At 41.4% G+C, this 23,510-nt stretch overlaps 1 long non-coding RNA gene across 2 annotated transcripts in view; it reads left to right on the top strand.

The window, feature by feature from the left end:
- Window positions 1-23,024, top strand: part of LOC140847418 (uncharacterized) — a 371,005-nt gene extending 347,981 nt beyond the window's left edge. For both annotated transcript variants that reach the window (XR_012127406.1, XR_012127405.1), the window contains exons 4-10: window positions 7,405-7,657; window positions 12,438-13,870; window positions 15,418-17,334; window positions 18,629-18,846; window positions 19,015-19,307; window positions 19,575-19,727; window positions 21,987-23,024. This is a non-coding gene — a long non-coding RNA (uncharacterized lncRNA). The remainder of the gene's footprint in view (window positions 1-7,404; window positions 7,658-12,437; window positions 13,871-15,417; window positions 17,335-18,628; window positions 18,847-19,014; window positions 19,308-19,574; window positions 19,728-21,986) is intronic.
- The last annotated feature ends 486 nt before the right edge of the window (window positions 23,025-23,510 follow it).

Below are 23,510 nucleotides of genomic sequence, written 5' to 3'. Positions count from 1 at the left end.
TATGGAGGTTATGACATAGATGAACCTCAAAAACATGATGCTCAGTGAGGGAAGCCAGATACAAAAGACCACCTATTGTATGACTCTGTTTACTTGAAATTCCCTGGATAGAAAAAATCCATAAGAACAGATAATAGATCTTTGTTTACCATGGGCTGGGAGGAGGTGGCAATGAGCCATGGCTGCTTCATGGGGCAGAGATGATAAAAATATCTGGGAACTAGCTAGAAACAGGGCTGACACAACAGTCAAAAATGCACAAAATGCCATCGAGTTGCGTATTTAAATGGTGCATTATATGTTGTGTGAAAGTCACCTCATAAAAAGCAAAGAGACAGACTTGATTCTGCTAAGCATTTTGAAGTGCATGGTATGAATCTCTAAAATCCCTTTCAGCTCCACATGTCTACAATGATGTCCAGTCACACCATGATGCTAGCCGAGTAATTTAAAGTCACTTCAATGTTAAAGAGGCTGGTAATGACAAGAAGCAGCCAAAAATTGTTGTACAAGTAACTGAAAGAGTAAGAGACCCAAGGAATATACGATTACAAAGCCTCGGCGCACAGAGTGAGTTCAGGGACGGTTCACATCAGTGTCTCGTGGGGAACAAGTGACGAATTCAGAATCTCAGGCCCCACCCCACCCCTACAGATGCACAATCTGCATTTTGACAAGCTCCCCAGGGGGACAGTACATGCGTGACAGTTTGCGACATGACTGTCTATATGGATTTGGTGTATAAGCTCTGGTAAGGAGCCCAGAGGAAAGCTACTCAGACCTAAAGTTAATTCTACTTTTTTTTTAAATAATTAGTTTGTGTTCTAATCTAATTCCCTCCATACTGCCTTCCCTCATTGTCTTACCACTTTTGAAAAGGGTAAACAGACTCTTTTTGAGGACATGTGCTACTATTTAAATACACAGAGCCTCCAATCACCACTAATGCAAATCTAACAAGGACTTGACATAAAACGCTGAATGTCTTTCATAATAAAGGCGCGCGGCATTCACGGCAGATACAGTTCAAGCCGTCTCCTGAGAGAGAGATTTCCCTACAGGCAGATGGACAAACAAACACTCCAGCTCCTCACAAACAGAGGAAGTGTTTTTTTTATCCTGTCTTAACCCATCTCCACCTTTGGTTTAGATCATTCCAAGCAATCCATTCAGAGAAAGAAGCATTGAGTTCAGTTTGACATGGCTTCTCAAATAATGAACAACTGAATTTCCTATTTGTTCTCCCTCTGGGTAGTAAAAAAAAATGTTCTTCAATATTCCATTGAGAATGAAAGCAATTCATAAGCTTCCCAGTTCTTAGCATCAGGCTAAACAGAAGACAATAAATAAAGATGGAACTTATTCCATCTTTAATATTTAAGGGTATGTTCTAGTAGAACCCTCAGAAAGGATTAAGTCATGAATACTCAGAGTACCATGGAAAACTCTCTGTTGTATGCTTTGGAATCCACCACAAAGAAATCATGGGGAGATACCATTTCTCACCCGACTTTATGAATGGAAAATGGAAATGTCTGCAAGAGCAGAGAGGGTGAGACATGTAGCAATCTGAAAAAAAAAAAACCGAGTTTCTGATGCCAAGGGTACAGATACAGATAAAACATGGATCACTTGTTTTGAAAACCACTTTGACATCATCGACAGTGTTTGGAGAGCGTCTATGCTCCAGCCACTCTGAGTGACTTGGGAGACATGTGTAAGAATTTTCCCAGGAGTACTGTCTGTATTTGCGAAATAATACAAGTGACGCAAACGCCCATCGATGGTGGGATGGAAAAAGATGTCCTGGTGATAGACTGCACTGGAGGTGTTTGCATGGGAGGTGCATTCCTCTCGGAAATGGAATCCAAAGGAAAGGCTAACCTGCAGGAGACCCACAGAGGATGATTCCATTTGGACTAAGTCAAAGGCACAAAAATCTGAATATGTCAATGTGTTGATACATGCATGCAAGGTACTGCTCTCAATAAAGCAAGTCCATTAGAAAATGCAAAATTCAGTAGCATGCTTGACCCTCTGGGGAGGTAGAAGTTAATGGCATCATGAGGACCAGGTTGCAGGGGGCGAAAAAGTAAAGTCCATCTCTCAGTGGAAGGGGCACCCAAGTCATGTGGAAGCGGGTGGACCCATAGGGATGAGAGGAATTGCAGCCAGTTTTTCCCTTTCTCCTTTGCTGAAGAGTGGTTTGATTATCCCTTATTTACACATTGAGAATGATGTGCATTTGGGGCCAGACATACATATGGATATAGATACACTGAAGATACAGATACAGATGATGTAATGATATAGATGATACAGATACAGATATAAATAGATCTAGATGCAAATATATGGGAGGATAGAAGTACAGATTGATAGATATTGATATCGATAGGTGATAGCCAGATAGATACATGATAGGTCGATCTCCCAAAGCATATATAAATGTGTAGCCATTAATTAGGTTTTTTTTTTTTAAGTAACTTCAAAGATCGTTGATTGAAATTAGCAAAATTAATTAGAGGAATTCCTAAACACATTTAAAGTGAGCAATAAACATAAGAATGATAATTAATGAGATAGAAATGAAGCATACCATAGGGGGAAAAATCAATATATTCTCATAAATCTACAAGCAATTTTATCCTAATCATGCACAAGTAATAACTGAAAACCTTCATCTCCATCCTGAATATGGCTTATTAAGGATGTTGGTGCACGGCTAGGCAGACGGGTGAATTTGGCAGGAGCTCAGGGGCCAGGTCTGACGTGGCTGTTTAAATAGGAGAATCGTCAGCTGCACGTTCTATGTAAAGCCCTTGGCCTATATGAAATTATGCAGAGACTGGACAGAGAGGAAAGACAACCTCCTTCAAGTAAAAAAAACAAACAGAAAGCAGTTTGCTTTGCAAACAACTTTTCACAAATGTCTTCGCTCCTACGGAAACTACTATAGTTGCAGTTGTTCTTTGAGATAAAACCTTTAGCAATCAGTATTTTTATTCCAGCAACAAAATCAGTCAGAAGATAACCTCAAAGGTTCCTTTAGGGCAGGTGAAATAATATTTTTAAGCCACCGTAACACTGGAAGCTGATTAAACAAAACTCCCCTTCATTTTTCAAATCAGCCTTTAAGCTCCATCAGAAGACCTTTGTAATTTCAGCAGCAGCTGAAATGCACATTTTATAAGTTGCAGCTAACCCCAAAGCTAAAAAGGAAAAGGGGCGGCATACTTCAAACAAACAAAAATTGTCTCTGGAGAAAAAGCAATATTTAATGTCATAGGGAGGGAAAAAGTCAAAATCCTCAAGTCTTGTGTTGTCAGAGAGGAAATTGCTTTGGTCACATCTCTCCATGTTTTAAGATCAGCAGGATGTCCAACCACCATTCCTTTCTATTTGAAAATGTTTCCCTCCTCAGACAGATGTAGGAATATTTTTGATAATTTATCTTAGGTGACAAGTACTTCCCATATTTACTTTGGCCATGGAGATGCTTCATGAGCCTATTCAACCTGCACACGGAAAACAAAAATACACCTTGCAAAATACAAAAGCCTAAAATTCACCAAACAGTGAAACAGAGAGGAAATTCTCCCTAGCCAGAATATGTAACCCAATCAGTTGGGATGGTGGTTCTCTCAGCCTAAAAAAGGAAATAAAAGCCATTTTTGCATTTCAGTCGCGTTGATCACCTAGCTTGTCTCCTGTTTCATTGTGCATTTTTTTTCCAACCATCCTTCAGAATGTGATTGAATATTTCCAGGCCATCATATACCAGGAAGGATGCAGAGAAACCATCTTGACTCACAACTAGAGACACGCCTTCAAGCAACTTGTTTAGCATTTTTGTACCCTGATAATCTCATATGCATGATAAACAGGCTAAAAAATAGGATAAGAAATAGGTTCTTGTGTAGCATCTCCAGGGTCCTTTGCATGCTGAATGTAGTTTTAATAAAACACAACACTTTGGGGTGGACGTCAGAAAGAGTGCAGTCAAAATATCTTTCTATACGATGCTTAAATTGATAATCCTAATTCTTGGAGATTTTTTTTTCATTCTGTGTTTTAAGCTGAGTTCTAATTGCGTAGATGCGGTAATTTTACTCTTTAGGTCAAAGGCTTTAAATGAAGAATACTTTTGCCACCCCTATCTGCCCTGCAGGAGACATTGGGTAACTTCCAGAAATAACTGATTCTGCGACATCTATAGGCAATGGAGTGTTACTGGCATCTAGTGGGTAGAGCTCAGAGATGCTGCAAACGTCCTACGATGGCTGGACAGCCCTTCTTTAAAAGAATTATCCACCCCTAAGCCTCAGCAGTGCCGAGGTTGAGAAACTCTGGTGTACTGAAAGAAAATTAAAAACCTACACTGAAAAAAATGTGAACAATTAAACTCCTGATTGACAGCAAGCTAGACCACCCTCTTTGCTTAAAATCTTATTTTGCCCCCATCACTGTATTTCAATGGCTTCATTAAGCACACAGTAGAGATATTGGTTTCAACTAATTTTAAAGAAATTATTAAGCAGAAAATAGGTAGAAAATGTAAGAACAGAATGAGTGGGTATGGAACTAGTCTGGGCATCATGCATGACTGCAGAAATGGAGGCATTCACAGGAGTGGCTTTTTTAACCTAAAAAACATTCATACAGAGTGAACCCAACATAAACACAATGCTCAGTGGAAAGAGGTCACACATAAAGGCCACAGAGTGTGTCATTCCATTTACCCGAAATGTCCAGAAACAAGCAAATCCATACAGACAGAAAGCAGATGGAGGTCGTCGGGGGCTGGGGAAGGGGAGATGGTTAATGGGACGGAGTCTCCTTTGGGCGATGGTGAAAATCTCCCGGAACGAGATAATGCTGGTGATGGCTGTTCAACGTTGTGAATATAACTCGTTGCTTGGAATATAGCTCATATGTTATAGATACAATTATAGGTATTTGATGCACTTATTACCGCAGTGTTAGCCGACGCCTCTACGGTCCTGACTTGTACACTTGAACATGGTGAAGATGGTTACTTTTATGTTATGTGTCTAATACTCCGATTAAAAAATCATCAAATGAATGGTGGTTGCCAGGGACTCAGGGTGGGGTGGGGTGGATGTTGGGGAGATGCTGGTCAAAGGGTATAAACTTCCAGTTACAAGAACAGGAGGTGGTGCAGAGCTAAGGTCAACATTGTGATTATAGTTACCAACACTCTATTACATACTTCCAGCATGCTAGTTGCTAAGAGACTAGATCTTAAATGTTCCCACCACAGAAAAGAAATGATAATTATGTGACATGATAGAGGCGTTGTCTAACACTGTGGTAATAAGTGTATCAAATATCTAAAATTGTATATATAATATATGAGCATTTCAAAGCAACACGTTATATGCCTTAAATTTGCACAATGCTCTATGTTGATTATATCTCAATAACAACTTTTAAAATCAAACTATATGCAATTACAATTAAGTAAATCATAAGAAAAAAAAGAATAAACACATACACACAGAGGCACAGATTCATACAGGCTTCCTCACAGGAAAAAAATGATGTGTTTCATCAGGAACACACAGAAATTGACATCGTACGACAAAGAATATCTTACTGCTACTTCACAAAAGATACAGAAATATTTTTCAAATGCACACTTCCACAGATGTGTGGAGGTCACAGGTCTGTGTTCACATTTACTGATTTTTAAATTTTTGGGGTGATGGTAAAATATATGCAAAATAAAGTTTTCCATTTGTACCATGTTTAAGTGAATGATTCGGTAGCATCAAACCCATGGGCAATCTTGTGTGACCATCACTACCTTCTATTTCTAAAATGTTCTTATCATCCCAAACAGAAATGTAGAGCCATTAAGCAATAACTCCCCATTTCTTCCTGATGCCCAAATACTCCATACATAAAAGGACAACAGTCGTATCATTCCACTTATACAAAATATCTAGAATACGCAAGTTAATAGAAAATGCAGTGTTCAAGATACATCTTAAGATGTGTTTTGAAACATACAGCATAGGTGACCAGCTCATAGCTAATGTTGCAAACCTTATGATTTTTGTAGAACCAGATGATTCAAAAGGAAGGAATAACATGTCAAATCAAATTCAAATCAAAATAGTGCATTTTGACCCACAGCAGTTACTTCTAAAGGTAACAGCGCCTCAGCATTTTATAAAAACTTGCAAATTTTCTGACTGTCTCAAAGTTGTAGGGTCCAGATGAGAATCTTCCTTTTTCAGATTCTAGATTTTCTGACATTGACCTAAGAAAATCTAGGCATGTGGAAACACCATAAAAAAGTCTAAGCAAACATATGAGACTTGCAGAAGGAGATCTTAAAAACACAATTAGTTTTGATGTCCAGAAATAAAGGCATTCAACATGGGGCAGTAAGATAACTGTCAGGTTTACAGAAGGGAAGCAGGCTGGAGAAGCATTCCAACACTTTCCTGCTCCTAAACTTGTTCGTACCTGAGAGCTTGGCAGCCTCGCTGTTTTAAGAAGACAGCTCAGAGTCCTGCCAGTCCACATTTCTCGTTCCTGCGGGTGTAAATCATGCGGTGCTTCATATCCTTAATTCTACACTCAGGTGCAGACATGTGCCTATCCAGGGTCACCCCACAGCCTTGCTCAAAGACCTGGTCATCATCAGAAATAACATCCAATGGGGAGAATCCCCTGCCGGAGGAATCAGAGTAAGACGCTGACAGGACCAGGTCAACACAGGCATGGGAGGGGGCAGGCATGGGGGGCACAGCTCAACCCCCATGTACAAGCCACGCATTCCAACACTGGGCTCTGCTCCATCCCTGTCTATTCCCAAGAATATGATGCATTGCACCAACGTGAACGCCTCCCTTACTACGCACCAGGGAACTTTTCCTCCCAGTGTCACCCAACCTACCAAAGCACGAAGACAAATAGTGCTTAATAAACACGCATCCCAGATCATTTAAGAATCCAGCCTCCAACCACAGTAGAATTACTTTTAGGATTTAATGGGGCTTAATTCTCAATAAACAACATGTTATAGGAAAAAATCATATATCATAAACAAACTCTCTTTGTATAATAATGTTTTAACTGCAATTGAGTGGAACTACATACCTGAAGTGTTTTTAGGGAATTTATTTGTCTTCTGGACTCCATCTCGTTGCAAAAGGATTTAAGACAATTCATTAGTTGTACATACATGATTCTCTTCTGCGTTTTATTTCCCAGACATAAAAACAGCAGTGGTTTTCCTCTGGTTGCACCGGGTGCTCTCTGAGGGCATGTTGCATGAGAGATGAGAAAGAAATAGCGCAATGAGTATCAATGTATCACTTCTTACATTGAGGAATTCTGATTTTATTTACATTTGGTGTTTCCTTACAGAGTGAAAAGCTTTGTGTGGCAATTCTGGCCACTCCCACGTACCCTAAGGAGACCTGAGGGAAATAGGGTTTGATTTTCCTGCAAGGCTTGGAGTATTGCTTTTAAGAAGCCAGCGTGACATCACATCCGTGGACAGGCAGGCAGTCTGCACGAAGATGATAAAGGAGAACTTCAGGGCTGGGCCACTGAGCAGACAACTCTCCCTGCAGGGACACCGTCCTCTCGAGATGCCATCTTCCTCAGAATAAGAGAGGTGATTCTTTTTATATTAGGAATATGAGTGTGGGATGCATGCGGCTAGGTGGGCCAATCCGACCTCAAGAGAGGTGGCAGCGGATGCCTTGTTATCGAGGACGGCCTGGGCACTGAGCCCCATCTCTTCGCAGAGCTCATTTTAACTGTGTAGAATCTTAAAATCACATGCAGAGGCTCCTCCTTCCTCGGCTTCTGTCCTCACCCATTTTAAAGCCTGAGGGTCACTTCTCCGGGGTTGCACTCTGCCCATCTCTAAAGATGGTTTCATTTTCACCATGTCACACCTTCTTCCCAGATGGTCCGCACTAAGCGATCAAATACTGTCAAGAATCCCAAGAGCCATAGGGAATGAGGAGCATGAAAAATTTGGAAAGATATCAGAACAAACTCACTCACTCACTCAGGTCATTAAGGCCTGGGTTGGCCAGAAAAGGCTGTCCTGCCCTATTTACCCCGTGCCTGGAGGACAAGGTAGCCTCCTGACATAGATCACGCCCACCAGCACTAAGATAAGAACGTCGTGCACAATCACTCATTTGCCTTCATTTCCATCTTTAAAAGCGTGTTAACAGAACAGGCTCATTCATAGCTTAAAAAACTCAGTTCACAGGCACATGAATAGAACACCACCGTATCTCATTCAAGTAGCAAAGGAATTGAAATTCAGAAAGCTAAACTGCTTCCCAAGTGCAGCATCCAAGCTTCATTCTTAAAACCCTACAGAAATCCCTGTCCCCACTGGACTTAGAAGCCCTCCACCATCACGCAATGATTTATTGTCCGTGCAAAATTGTATCATGCCAGAGTGTCCGTAAAAAAATCTTAAATGTGATGCCAAATGATCTGGAAAATATGGAAAACAGGTGTGGTATTAGCGTTCTCCAGAGAAACAGAACCATAGGATAGTAGTATTTGACCTGACAGTAAGCCTCTCTCCTGAGCATGTAGATGCCGTCTTCTCCCCAGGTCCTCATGGGGGGCGTCCCCCCTCTATGCGTGTCTGTGTTCTCATCTCCTCTTCTTATAAGGACACCCATCCTATTAGATTAGGATTCATCTTAATGACCTTATTTTACCTTGGTTACCTCTTAAACACCCCATCTCAAAATAATACCACTATGTTCATCGTTAATGGGGGTTTGAACTTCAACATAGGAATTTATGGGGACATCACCCAGCCCATAATTTCACCCAACCCTCAGACACAAAAAAGCACAGCAATGGACACTGCTCTAAATCTCTACGGCCCCAGAGGGGAAACCGTGCATCACCTTACCTATATTCATGGGCTAAAATAAGCAAGGGAGACCCTCCCTCTGTGAGAGCGAACACACGTGCATTTGGGGCTTCAGGCAGTACTGTGCCTTCTTATAGAATGCGTCGGAGAGGGTGGGTCTCTGTGCACGGTTCCCCCGGCCTCTTTCCCAAGTATTTGTTACACCTCAGTTGTCATATTATCCCCCCACTAGTGTTGGCATTAAATCAACATCACTTGGCCACAGGTTCCTAGCACATCTAACAGGAAAGCTCAACCCCAGAGATTCTGCACTTGAACCTGTGTAATGTGACCCAGTTTTGAAAGAGCGACGTGACCCCCGGTTGTACGCACCCCTCCGGAATTCCCGTTTGCCTTTGGGAACTCACCTTCCCTGTGTAGTCTCAGGTTGCCCTCCGAATCTCCGTTTCTCGTACCATTTTCTCCTCTGACCCCAGCCTCTCCCAAACATCTTACATGGTCCCTCATGCATCTAGATTGTTCCAGGGAGATCAGAAGGCCTGAATTGGCAACAGAGAGGCCACCTGGAGATGACCCGGAGGGCTTGTCGAGACATAGACTGTGAGGGTCTCGCCTCCACAGTCCACACTCTGTGTACGGACAGTAGGACCTAAGAGTCTGCACCTCAGACACATTCCCAAAGGGATCTTGATGCCTCTCGTGCAGGCACGACACTTTGGAAACCACGGTACTAGGTCCAACGAGGAGAAACTCCTTGTGCAAAAAGACCCAAGTCCAGAAGGGAGGAGAGCTGAGACACAGAGAAAAAAAATATCAGAGCTTTGATAACACTGTTTGAGGGGTTCTGTGTGTATCTTGGCCAAATGTACACCCACTGAATGCAATTTGCTTATGTTTTTGCCTAACCTAGTTTCAGCTCAGTTTCTGTCGCTTTTGACAAAAAGAGACCTCAGAAACGCAACCTAAAAATGTCTCACAAAACCGCTGAGGAAAATGCTACAAGACACTGTAAGATAAGGCATAATGAAAATTCATTATGATAACTGTGCAAAACCACTCCCATAAAACCATATCAAGACGTTACCTTGAAATAGGGGTGGGATTTGCATGACATGAATACACCATCTCATATCCGTGCTCTGTGGTTGACTGTCGTTTGGGAAAAGTAAATGAAATGGAAAAACAATATAGCAGAGGTAAGCCTAAAACAAACAAGCAAACCAAAAAACCCTGGAATTTCCCTTTTAAAGCTTCAAAGATTTCCCCACTACATTTCACTAGATGTCAATAACACAGCACTCATTGCTGCAAATGCTCGTATCCCTTCCTCTTAATTCAACCATGCGTCAAACTAACAAGAGAAATGCTATACACACCCTAAAAGCAGAAAATCACCCCAAAAATGGTACATGGCATATTACGTTCAAAATATTCCTTCCCTTAGGAGTGAATATCCATGTGTTCAGTGTAGATTTTAGAATAACACTTCTTTTTTTTGTATTAGGAATGCAAAAAAATGAACACTGCACGTGGATACAAAATAAAGTCTGGCAGGCATGTCCCTTTAAATGGCATAATAATTGAGCCACGGGATAGGGAGTTCTATAATTTTGAATTTATGTCCCCACTCGAGTACTTAATAGGTATGTGATTTTGTATGAATTGCTTAAGTTATGTGAACTTGATTTTTCTTATCTGTAAAGTAGGAAAAGTAATACTCTTCTGACAGAATGTTACTAAAGGCATAGATAATACACGTCAAGCTGTTCACACAATGAGCTCGAAGACAGTATAATGTTCACACCCACATTCACATCAAATAATAGGAAGTGCCCGTATCACTTTAATGGCTGGTGGTTTTAGAAAAGAAAATAAATATCATTGCGATAAAATGTCATTGCAAAATGTAAATGACCATTTGGATTGTTTAACATTTTGAGGGAGACAACGGAATTAACACTGGCCTTTGGACCCCTTCTCAGGTCGAGAGCATGACAGGACGTTGCTCTTAAACGGAAGGCACTCTAAACCTTCCAGTTTATTTAAGAATCTCATATCGCCTGCTGGTGGAAATAAAGCGTTTATCCTAAGTGGTGCAACTTTGTGCCGCGACGTGCCAAACCTCCACCATCAGCGTGGAGTCCTGGTTGCCAGCTCTACAGCCAGAAATCTGCATCCAGGAAGCCTCCTTGCCTGGAAGACAGAGCCGGACTAGGAAGACATTTAGCTGAACAAATCCTCTTATGCATTCAGCCACGTTGGAGGGGGGAAAATACTAGAAACGGAGACAGAACATGAATTTGGGTCTGCGTGTGGGTCCGCCCTATTCTTCTGTACCATCTCTGACGGTCCTTGTGATTAATCTCACCTCGGCTTGAAAGCATTTGCTCAGCACCCTCTCCCAGGGTCTGGACACCAACGAAGGTTGCCACGACATTTAGGAAGATGATAACAGATATAATTAGAGTCCCGACCAAGATGAGTAACACCTGATTACCTTCCAAATCACCGACACAGGCAGTACCGTTGCAGCCATGAGCCACGTCAGCCATATGGTCTCCCAGGTCGTCTTTAGATTTTGAGTGGGTGTTAGGCTGAGGTGGTCAGCCCACTGATTCGGGAATGAAGCTCCCTGGAGTTCAATTCTGGGTCACCAGTTGCCCACTCTGTGGCTGCAGTACTTCTTGCCCCTTGCAGCTTGCAGACGGCACGTGTGTTCCTCATCTCATGCCCCCCACTTGTCCCTCTTGAAGCTCCTTTTCCTCGCCTTGTGCCATTCTGATCTCTTCTGCCTTTTACGAGCATCCTCATTATTGAAATCAGAGATTACTGTGTAATCTACGATCACCTCCTCATCTCACGATCTGTGACAAAATCAGACCTGCAAAGTGCCTTTTGTCATATAAGGGAAGACAGTCACAGGTTCTGAGGATGAGGATAAGGGCATCTTTGGGGGACCATTATCTACATACCAGGGCATGGGCTCAAAAAACAGGCACCACAGATATCATTGGTATTGATTAAAGGCTCACTGTATCTACCCCTGGGGCCAGGACCTTTAAACTCCATTAAACTCGTGATCAGATGAGTAAGAACTTGAGCCCAGGGAGATTCCTGGTGGGATTGACAAGCCAGTCAAACTATTCTAGAGCCGGACTACAAATTCTGGTCTGTCCCCACAAAAAAAGGGTGTGCTTCGTCCTGCTCAGCTGCCATACCTCTGAGCTTCCATAGACTATTCTCCATCTAGAAAATCTTCCTAAAGATTCTAGAACATCTCGTACCTCCCACAAAGCTCTATATCGAAAGCGGTGGCCTGGGTGTCAGCTTAGGAACCCAGAGCCACGGCAGATCTCGAAGCAGGGATGTCTACATCAGGAAAGTCTCTAAGGAATGGCGAGACCCTCCAAAATAAAGTGAAAACATTTCACTTTATTTAATTAAGATGCACCGCTTGATTACTGTCTAGCCATTTAATAATTTTGTTTTTGCCATTAAATGGATTTTTACTTCCATTTAATTACTTTAATTTGTTTTGCAGTACGCTTGCAGACACATCAATAATGCCTTCAGGCACAGCGAATGTGTGGACTCCTAAATCAAGTCAACTCAGACCTAGCCTGACGGAGCTTTTCCTTCGCTACCCAAAGATGAAAAAGTTACGTGGGAGAAATTTGTTAAAACCATAGATGAGTCTTCAGGATGAAAAAAGTAACCCTCATCAGGGTCTGGTGAATTTCCAACACGCTTTCTTAATTTTGGCTGCACATTTCAGCATCTTCCCTGGGGGAACAGAAACGTACCTACGTCTTTCATGTTCCTGGTTTAAAAAGAAACTCAACTCAGCAAAAATGATTCTATACCATCCCACATTAGAGACATCGCTCAGAAAAGAAGTTCAGAAAATCGTAGGTTCTCAGCTCCTCCCATGAGCTGAAAAACTGAGAATAATTTATATTTGGTCTTCCAGGAGAAACCGTGGAAGATAATGGGTCTTTTGAGTCTGATAAGCTTTAAAGTCTCAGTGAAAAATAAGCACATCCCTTCATGGATCAAAAAGATACTAATAATTATTTACTATGTACTTTGTGCCAACCCCCCTTTTTGGAAACAAAGCTGGAATTGATCCAGCTATGGCTTCATGGACCTTAGCTTCTACTGGGAGCTCCGTGTGGGTGTCTGGGGGCAGGGGCGGATCATATGCAAACGGATAGGAAACGTCACAGAGAAACACAAAACAAGCAAATAACGTGGGGAGATGCGGTGACCCAGGTTTAGGAGACTTCTCCATGGAGTGTGTATTTTAAATGCTTAAGTGACTGCCTTCAAATGAAACACTGTCTTGAAAGAAAATCAACTATCCCATGATCCCAGTGCAAAACAGTAGGAGATAAGGCTCTTCCTCAAGGAATAACCCTGCTCTCAGACTTTAAGGAGAAAATGGAAGCCACAAGGATATAGAGAAAAATCAATCTCCCTGGATCCTTTCGGGGGGCAGGGGAGTGCAAACATCTGGGTGCATTTCCTGCCTTTTTATCTTTTGCATTTCTCCATAGAAATGTTTGTTCTCTAGGGCCATCATAAGAAATGACCACAAATGTGTTGTCTTAAAGCAACAGAAATTCATTCTCTACCGGCTGACGTCTGAGATCCAGGAGTGGCTGTGTGATCCAGACGGAGCCCTAAGATCCTCTGCAGGCTGCACGGGAGGCTCCTTCCTGCCTCTTTCAGCTTCTGGGGGCTCCAGGAGGCCCTGGGCTGTGGCTGTGACCCCCTCTGCCTCTGTCTCCATGTGGCTTTTCCTCTGTGTCTGTCCTCTTCTTAAAAGGACACCAGTCACTTTGGATCAAAACCGCCCAAATGTCCTCCCCTTGATCATATCTGTAAAGATCCTATTTCCAAACAGGCTACTTTCCCAGGTATCAGGATGTCAACATATCTTTCTGGGGAACACGGATCAACCCATAGGAAAAGGTAAGAAGGGATTGAGAGAACTTTATCTACAGAATCCATGATCCATCAAAAAGGTCCTAGATCTAAGAAAGGGAAATAGAGAATGTACAACTGCATGGTTCGTGCGTTTAGTTCTGCAACTGGGGGTTCACATCACGAAGTCACTCCACTCAGTGTTAAAGGGGGGAGGGGTCCCAGCCCAACCACGAAGGGTCAACCCAGAAAGAACCATGGAGTCTCATTAGCAAAGGTAAGCTTGGTGCCACTTCCCAGGGCAGGTTCGAGAATAAGGAAAAAAGGTCTTCAGCAGCAGAGATAGATGTGAGCTATGCAGGTGGGACCCACAGACCCCAGCAGGTCTCCAGGCCAGCATGAACTCAGACCAGCACCCTACAGCACAGAAAACAAAGATAAACAAACCTGAGGCCCCTGTCTCCTGTCCCCACGGCAGCTCCTCACTCTTGACAAACCCGCAAAAGCCACCTTGTAAAAAGAACAGAAAGAAAAGAAACTCAAATTGTATTAACCTACAGAACAGGTGGCGTTTTCAAATCAGACTGGGATGATACGCTAAGCCGCAAACTGAAACTCATATGGGGTAAAACAGTCTCAAGCAATAAAGAACTTGCATTTTCTTGGCTATGCAAGGGGTCATAACAAATCTGCCCTTCTGCTACGCACGCACTTAACAGAGGTCCACCTACGTTTCCCTTCCTGCTCTAGTAATTCTGTAGATTTTGTTCCCTGGACGTCAGCTTACTTTGATCCATCCTGTATTAAATGTGACCTTCTACAACGTCATGTTGTATTTAGAGCTATCAGGAATGTCACCTTTCCAAGGAGAGAGATCAATTTATATTCTCGCAGCTCAAAGACAAATTATAGTCATAATGTGGATTTCACATAAGTGCCCTGATTGTGGGTCATCTAGATCTTATATCATCGATGTATCAATTCTCTAGTATTTCCTCCAATGGACTGTTTGAATACAACGAGCCCATGGGACTGTCCCTCCGTGAGGGCTTGATATCTATAATCTCCCAACATGGAAATGTGGTCACAGGTACTGAAATGCTGACATCTTCTACAATTCCATCTCCCCATTTAACGTATAAAAAAAAGCATGAGCTTGTTTAACTTCTGGGCTTGTTTATGTATTTCACAATATTCATATATTTTCTAAATAACACCATGCCCTTAAATGCTATGCATAAGCAGCACTTTTTTCTACGTAAAAATCATTGAGTATTTTTCTTTTTCATTCAATGTTATTAAACAATGTGACACATTGTAGTCCTGAAGAAAAGAAGACCCCGACAAATTTATGAACAAACATAAGTTCAATAAAGTGATCCTGTGGCTACATTATTTATGAAGTAATTAATTCTGACAAACAATTATTTACTTGAAACTCAAATTTGCTCTGAAACTCAGAGTAATGTTTTCTTGGCACGACATAATAAAGTTCTTATGTAATTACTAATTAGTCTCAAGCATGACAAATGTTTTAATTAAAATCACTGAAACAGTTAAGCACGTAACACTCTTTTTTCATCTTTTCCCTCTAGATGAACTATTTAAGAGTCACCGAGAGTTGGATCACCTTCACCCATGGCAGGATTTTTCTGGTTTTTATGCCATTTGGGGAGATAGAAGCAAAACCTTCTAATTTCATGCATTTTACAAAATCGTTTCGAATCTCATGAGAAGGGTCACATGGTCCACTTGATACCAGAGAAGCATACGGCTCCTGGTATCCTGAAGTTGTCTTAGAGAAACTCTCTTGGGTTCAAGAGGTGTTTTTAGGCAATTAGCAGTGCTTCATCCCAGATTTGTGTGGTGTGGAATCTCTCTGGTTCACCACCTGTGCCCTGGCTTGCAACTGGGTGGGACCTCCAAGGTCCTTAGACATGGGGTCCCCCAAGGGCTTTAGCTGAAGGGTCATCCCATGTCCCTAGCTGTTGGGTTTCCCAAGGTCCTTGGCTGCTGGACAGTGTGTGTGCCCATGTGATGGGTCAAGTATGGAGTAAATGAAGGTTCAGGGCACCAGCTACTGAATTCTCACTGCTGGTTTGTGGACAATGTTCTGCTAAAGACTCCTTGTTGGGGTCCTCACTGGACACTCAGACCAACCCAAAGAAGAGTGGGCATCCGTCTAGCTCCAAAGCACCCCGTCTCTTGTTCGCCTTTTCCACCCTGCCCACACCCCCCAGAAACTCCAGCTTACTTGGATTTCTGTCATTTCTCTCTCCCGCCCCTCCCTTTTTTATTTTCCCCAACTTGAAAATGAATGCCCTAAAACACTGGTTATTCTAGTCCCAGTGATTTCACAGTTCTGTCAGGACACCTGTCTCGCCATCACAAAACACGTGGAAAAAAAAGGATGGTCAGCATGCCTCTAAATTGCGGCATTCATGAGGAAAAGACGAGCATTTGCTTTGGATTGTTTGGGGTATTTTCTTTCTTCTTGGTTTCTTAACAAACCGCCTCCAAATGATGATCTCAATATCAAGTTTTACATTCTGGACAATGTGCTATCCACAGCAAAAAGTGTTTTGCTTGACTTTTTTCAACGTCTCTATCTCCCTAGATGCATATGTGACTTCCTTGAAAAACCTATGCCTGTTCATAAACATGCAACGGAGCTTTTTCCCTTCAGAGGACAGGATGGCACGGCAGATCCAGACACGCCTGGCAATCAGCCACCGCTCACCTTTAACCCCTCCCGTGCGGTTTTTAATTTTTGCCTGTTTCCGCCTTACATCCTAGAGTTCCATACTGTAGCTACATTTGAGTTAGGCAACGGTTTGTTTCTTGGACATTTATGGCTTCTCCTAACTATGCATAATTAACATTAGCAAAAAAGAAATTTTAGGGCATTTCACAGTTACGGCTTCAAACTTTCGTGATGATCCATTGAGAAGAGAACAATGAAGCAGATAACACATTTTCAGTGCATAAAAGAAAGAACCCGTAAGCACCAAATGTCTACTTAACCATTGATTTTAACTTCCAAGTATAGTTTTGGAGTTTAGCTTTATCATCTGTTGACTCCCCAGTGGGCTAATTCCATTCACTGTTGTTGTTTTTTTAATTTTTCCACCATCTATACTGTTCACAGAATTTGCCCACAGAAAAGAATTCAAGAGAAAGGAATGTGGTTTAGAAGGAAAACAATCAATACAATTATAAATTCTGTTTCCAATACACACACAGAGGCTTCTAACTTCTCTCATTACACAGCTGATAGATTTCACAGTGATTTTGAGGTCTTCCTCATGAAGTGAAAAATCTGGTACGCATTCACCCCGATCTTTTCCGTGACTCCTGAAGACGGTTGAACATGGTGTTAAGAAAAGTGATTTACCCATGTGTTAGGAAAGAAATGGAATGCAGAGACCATGAGTTCGTTTTTTTGATCACCACTAACATTCATTTGGATTGGATGCAGATTTTGGGTGTCAAGAAAGCTCCCTGTGTCATTGGTAATTTTTTTACTTATCCGGTCATAAAATGTTCCTAACTATTACCATTTCTGCCACATATACCCATGGCATCCTCCACTTTTTCATTATCGTTTCCAACTCACATGTCAACGGATCCTCTTGTCCCACTGCATTATTTTTTTCCATTCTTTTTGCTCTGTGGTTCGCCGCAGTCCAGATTAACTTTTATAGAAATGACACCAAACATTTTCATGTCTTTTGCATCATGTTTTCTTCCTTGAAGATACTTTCCCCCTTGCCCCCCAAAATAGATTTGTTGTCTGGATACAATTTTTTATGTCTCATACATTTGACATTTTGTGTTTCTTGTTAACATCTGTCGTGTGTTGCGGGAATCACTACAGTTGTGTCGTGTACCCTTGAACACAAATGTGAATTGTGCAGCTCCACTTATACGTGGGTCCATGGGTATGCAGATTTTTTTTGAATAAATACATTGAAACGTTTCTTGGAGAGTTGAGAAAACATTTGGAAAACATTTGGAAACATTTCAAATGTTTCATTTGAAAAAACATTTTATTTTCTCTAGCTTTATTGAAACACTATGGTATATAATACACACCTACAAAATCTGTGTTAGTCGACTGTTATGTTATCAGTAACGCTGCCAGCGAACAGGAGGATATTAGTGGTTAAGTTCTGAGGGAATTAAAAGTTATATGCAGATTTTCAATTGTGCGGGAGTCGGTGCCCTTTATCTCCATGTGGTTCAAAGGTCAGCTGTTTGTGTCACACGCGCAAACAGTTTTTATTTCCTGCTGGTCCTTCACAGGTCCCTTTGCTTGAATAAGTCTGAGCTGTGCTTTTAACATTATGGTGAATGGAGTGGATCCTTCCCAGGAAATCGCCAAGCTGGAGGGCACTCCAGAGACTCTGCAGATAATCCTTGATCAGTTTTCTACTGTATCCATGCAAAATTCTCTTGTTTTCTTTTGGCTATCTGTTTTGGTTTTGGGAAGACAAAGTTTCTGCACCTGTGAGTCTGTAGTGCCAATTCTCCTAAAAATGTCCTGGATTCCTCACTATGCTTCGCCCATATTTCCATGATGTACACTTCCTTCATGGCCAGACAGGAAGCAGAGACAAAATCCAATGCATAGTATAATGACAGAAGAAAATAGAGGTGGCAAATGTAACTGGTAGAATGAATAAAAGTGGTGTTTAATCTCAATTCCCAGCAAACTTTTGGAGAAGGATATATTTTTCTTTTGTTTTAAATTCTGAATCCCATACCTCTGGGAAGAGTCACTAGTTTTCTTCTTTTTTTTTTCAGACTGATTCACTGGAGATTTGTAGTCCTTGCCCAGCAAGTGCATCTACACTTCCTGAGGAAATGAGAGCTTTAATTAAGCTACAAGAGCTTGCAGTGCTATAAAAACTAAATAATTAAAAGATCTCCAGAACCAGAGGCAGAGAGGATGCAGTTTTATGAGCATGCACCTGTCCACTTCACGGAGGCGACATAAGCTGTTCCTGTTCTGCAGGGGGCAGGTTGAAACTGGGAAAAGGGGAAAGAACAGAGAAGCCGGTCCATAATGACCCTTGCTAATTGCTGAGATCCTTTACAATAAATCTCTTTTATCAGATAACCACCTTAATCACCTGATGTAAAGAAACACAGATTCAGCATTTTAAACCCTCCTTTGTTTTGCCTTCCAGGAATCTTTGCTTTGATTTCTGCAGAGAAGCAGTTTCCTTACATTCAACAACAGCAGAAAGAACACCAGCCCTTTGAACTCGTATCTCACACCGTTATCTTTCTGAGCCTTGTGATTCTATCGAGGAAACCATCCTTCAATTTGATCTCTTCTTCCGTGAACATATGCTCACTCATTTTCATCAAACCTCTCCGAGGCCTTCACAGTTATTGTTCAGAACTGTTTAAAAAAACTTTAAAATATATATGCCCTCTCAAGAGGTGTCCCAGGGGTCTTCAAAAATGAGTAATCCAGGTAAGAATAGCAAATTATACTTCAGAAAACATAATGTAATAACCTAATTCTTTCATAGGGATTTTCATTTGTAGAAAAAAGATAGAGGGGATTTATATATATATATATAGTGTGTATATATATATATATCCAAGTATATATAGATCATTGATCATAAATATCAATGACGTATATACACATTTGCAGGCGTCCATCACCTTAGCCAGACCAGCCCATTCTGATAATCCATCTCTGACACCTTGTAGTCACCGTGCACTTTCTCCCCAGGATTGATGGCCTGGGCACCTCCTGCAGTCCTGAGACAAACAGCCAGAAGTAATGATTTGGGAGATACTTATCACAATATTGCAAAGTTTAAGGATTCTACCTCCATTCCAAAATACCCTATATGGAGTTGTGAATATACTATGGAAGAATAAGGTAAGCACACATTTTTAAAAGTAGACTATAGACAAATAAACACTCAGCAAAATATCCTGATTTCATGTCATATCCTGAGGCTGTGGATTTGACACAGTGGAAAAGGACCATGCATGGTGACAGACTTGCTGCTCAGGAGGGTTCTGTCCCAGTGACATCTGGAATGGGAACCTTGTCTGGGGACATCTGCCTGGGGTAAAATATAGTTCAAGAATTCAACTATAGAGTTGCCAATTTAGCAGAAAGGGCATTCTTTTTACATAAAAGACAACACTTCTGATTGGTGTGTTACGACATGGAAAACCCCAGTGCCCCCATCAATGGGTGACATGTAGCTCATGCTCACAAACACTGCAAAAATAATGACAGGTGTCCGTGAAGATCACCACAACCAAAGAGACTGTATTTGTGTTGTATAGGAAAATGGGATCCCTTTCAAAATAAGATCTTTCCATCTGTAAGGCTATCAAATTTGGTCTTCTGGAGAACAATGTCCATTTCTTGACCCAAGAACTTTGCGAGAATAATGAGTGAAACTGAAACAAAAATGATGAGACAGATGTGAATTTTCCACCTGATCTTCAAACACTGTATCTGAGGATGATCTTTTAAAATATTAAGTGCCCAGCATCTGACTTTAGAATAAATGAAGCTTAGATAACTGGGGTCTGGGAGGGTGGGGTCAGAAGTAGCAAAAAATTTGCACTTTGACCCATAGTCTTGACTCCTAATACTAGCTAAACCATGATAATATCTGATGCTTAAAAAAATCTAAGCAATTTACAATAATATCTAAAATTCTAACATCTTATCATTTCATGCATAGCGCCAAACAAGACTTCAGGCCAACAACACCTCTTGGTGTAATTCTGGATTAATGTCCACCTCTCTCTGTGTATCTGTGAGTTCATTGCTCCCCTGTGCTCTCTGGCCAGAAGACTGACCATTATGGATGGCATCCTCTGGGCCACCTTCTCTCTGACTTCCTGTTAGTTTCAGGCATTGACTGATTGGTCAGAGGGAGAGAAGAATCAATAATTCTGTCCCCACTACTTCCTTTTTCCTGTGCCATGTTAATAGTAGAAGCTGCAACTCCTCATGACTATAATTCCTCCGCTTTGGGGTCCCTTCGCTGCAGCTCCAAATCTCCGTGGGATTTTGTGACACTATCTCCCCCTGCTTGGCCCTTTGTGACCAGGTGTGGTAGCAGCCTCCCGCACTGACTGACCCTGGGTACCACCCCTTTGCTCTTTACCCTTCTCCATCTCTCTAGAAGGGTCCTCTTACCTAAGCTGCATTGCACTGGACCATGTGAGGTGGATTCTCTTTTTTCCCAGACTGGAAGCTTTCAGAGGATAGGGTTGTGTCACACAGGCCCATTGCTATAACCCTAGTACCTGGAGTAATGCCTGTTTCCAAAGCAGCTCCTCAAATATTTATTTTCGTTAAGATGGACTGCAAGGTATATAAAATCAACCATATTAAAAGGAACAATCCATCAGCATCTAGTACATGTATGATCTTGGACAACCACCACCCTGTATCTAGTTTCAGAGAATTCTCATCACCCCAAATGGAACCCAAAACCCATTAAGAAGTCCCTCTCCTTTCCCTAACTCCAGTCCCTGGCAACCAGTCATCTGTTTCTGTCTGTATGCACTCAGCTGCTTTGGACATCTCGTAGAAATGGAGCCATATAATAAGTGACCTATTTTGTCTGGTTAATGTCACTTAGCATACTATTTTTAAGCTCCATCCAGATTGTGGCAGTTATTAGTTCTCAATCCCTTTTTATGGCTGAATAACCTTCTACTGTATGACAGGCCACAGTTTTTTTTTTCTTTATCTATTCATTGTTGATGAATATTTGGATTGTTTCCACTTTTTGGCAACTGTGAATAGTGTTTCTACGAATATTTGTGTGTGAACATTTATTTGATCATATAGATAAATGAGATAAACCCATTCAACTGACATTTCCAAGAGTGTGTTTATCAAAATAATGCACTTGCAAGCTTTTCCTATTATTAAATGCTTCTTTTCTTAAATGTAATTTGAAATATGTTTCACAGTATGTCTCTGTCTTGAGGACTTTTCAATTCTGAGTCTACAGCGAACATGTTATAACTTTATCTGGCCCAGCATGTCCCAAATTTACTTGTTCAAAGACCCACTTTTTCTCTCTGTAATTCCTATTAACAATCTATTGAATTCAATTTTTTTTTCTTCTTTTTCTTTCTTTTTTTTTTTTTTCTGCAGCCCCATACATTGGAATGAGAAAGCCACTGCTTGTTTGTCCTTCTTAATTACCCAGCGTGTCCAGCAACTTTCCCAGATGGGTGTAAGATCTTCTCTCCCTCATAGGAAACTCGTCTCTTAATCTTTTGAGTGAAAGTGGACATTACACAAAAGGCTCTGTCATTGTTATATTCCATGAACTATGGACTAAGACTCTCAAACAAAAGTACAATTTTGAAAAATTGATTTGGAGTTAGAGACCAGGTTTACTTATCATGCTTTGGGAATCATAGTGATTTCAGATGTTGGGGTTAATATGGCCAGCAGGGAAGCAGGGGAGAGAGAACGGGGAGAAGACGGGAGGAGGGTGGGGGAGAGAAGAAATCATGGAAATGCTCGGCAGACGCGCCATGGGAAGTCAGCAGGTGTTTCTAGGGCCTCTCCTCGCGCCAGCTCAGCATGGAATGCTGCGTGCAAGGGAAGATCATGTTCCAGTGACCCTGGAGCTCCTAACGTCTTCTGTCTCCTCTCCACGCTCCTAACAAGAAGCTGCACGCATGTGGAGGCAGCTGTTATCAACATGGCTACAGAAAATGTATCCACATACTTCTAGCATCAGAAATTTGTATTTGTTTTAACTGCAAACCAAGGCTTATATGGCCATGTAATGTTGAATTTGTATTGTTTACAGGCTGCCAATGAAACGAATGAGAACAAAGGGATTATTTGAAATAACAAAACTAAATTGCAGTGGGAATTAAGAGAAGAGATTTGCGGACTTGTGCCGGATGCAGCCCCCACATTCCTGGGCTTGGCTGAGGAGCCGGGGAAGGGCATTAAATACTCTTAAGAAAATTTGATTTAATGATGTGCTAAGAGATCCAATAATGAGACTTTTTAAAAAGCATATTAGCTTTCAACGTGCAGATAACTCCCTGAGTGTCACCCCACACATCAGCCTGATTATATTCTCGAAGGCTTTCGGATTTCTTCCTCTTAGGATTTAAAGTACATGCATTTAAAAATGCATGCATGCATATATGTACACGTACTAAACATGTATACACAATAAATTAATTTAAAAATAAGTATTCTGCCTCCTAATTCTTCTCTAACTTTCAGGGTGATCTTTTTCTAGAGAATTCCTTAGTAGATATTGACATTACATATCTATATATACATTTCTATATGTGTATGTATATCTGTATCATCTGTATTTATATCTATAATGAGAGTATATCAAATGACCCAGCAGTGCCAAGAAAAATGTCTTCCTGAAACTTTGGTGGGTGGTAATGAGACACAGTCACATTTATATCTTTTATCTCTTACTGAGACTCCATTGATAAAGGACACCATGAAATTCAGATTGTTCGTACCTATTGCAAACAGGTGTTATATTAGAAAGACCCATTCTGTCTGTCTAAAACCTTGCAGACCTGCCAGAAGCTTCCTCCCAAAATAAAACAAAGATTTCACTCGTCATGGCTGGCCTGGGTCCCTCTACCGTGAAGATCTTGTACAGACACTTGGACCAGGATGGGG

This window comes from Manis javanica, chromosome X (genome assembly GCF_040802235.1).
Source record: "Manis javanica isolate MJ-LG chromosome X, MJ_LKY, whole genome shotgun sequence".
Lineage (NCBI taxonomy): Eukaryota > Metazoa > Chordata > Mammalia > Pholidota > Manidae > Manis > Manis javanica.
This window is presented reverse-complemented; position numbering and strand designations above follow the sequence as displayed.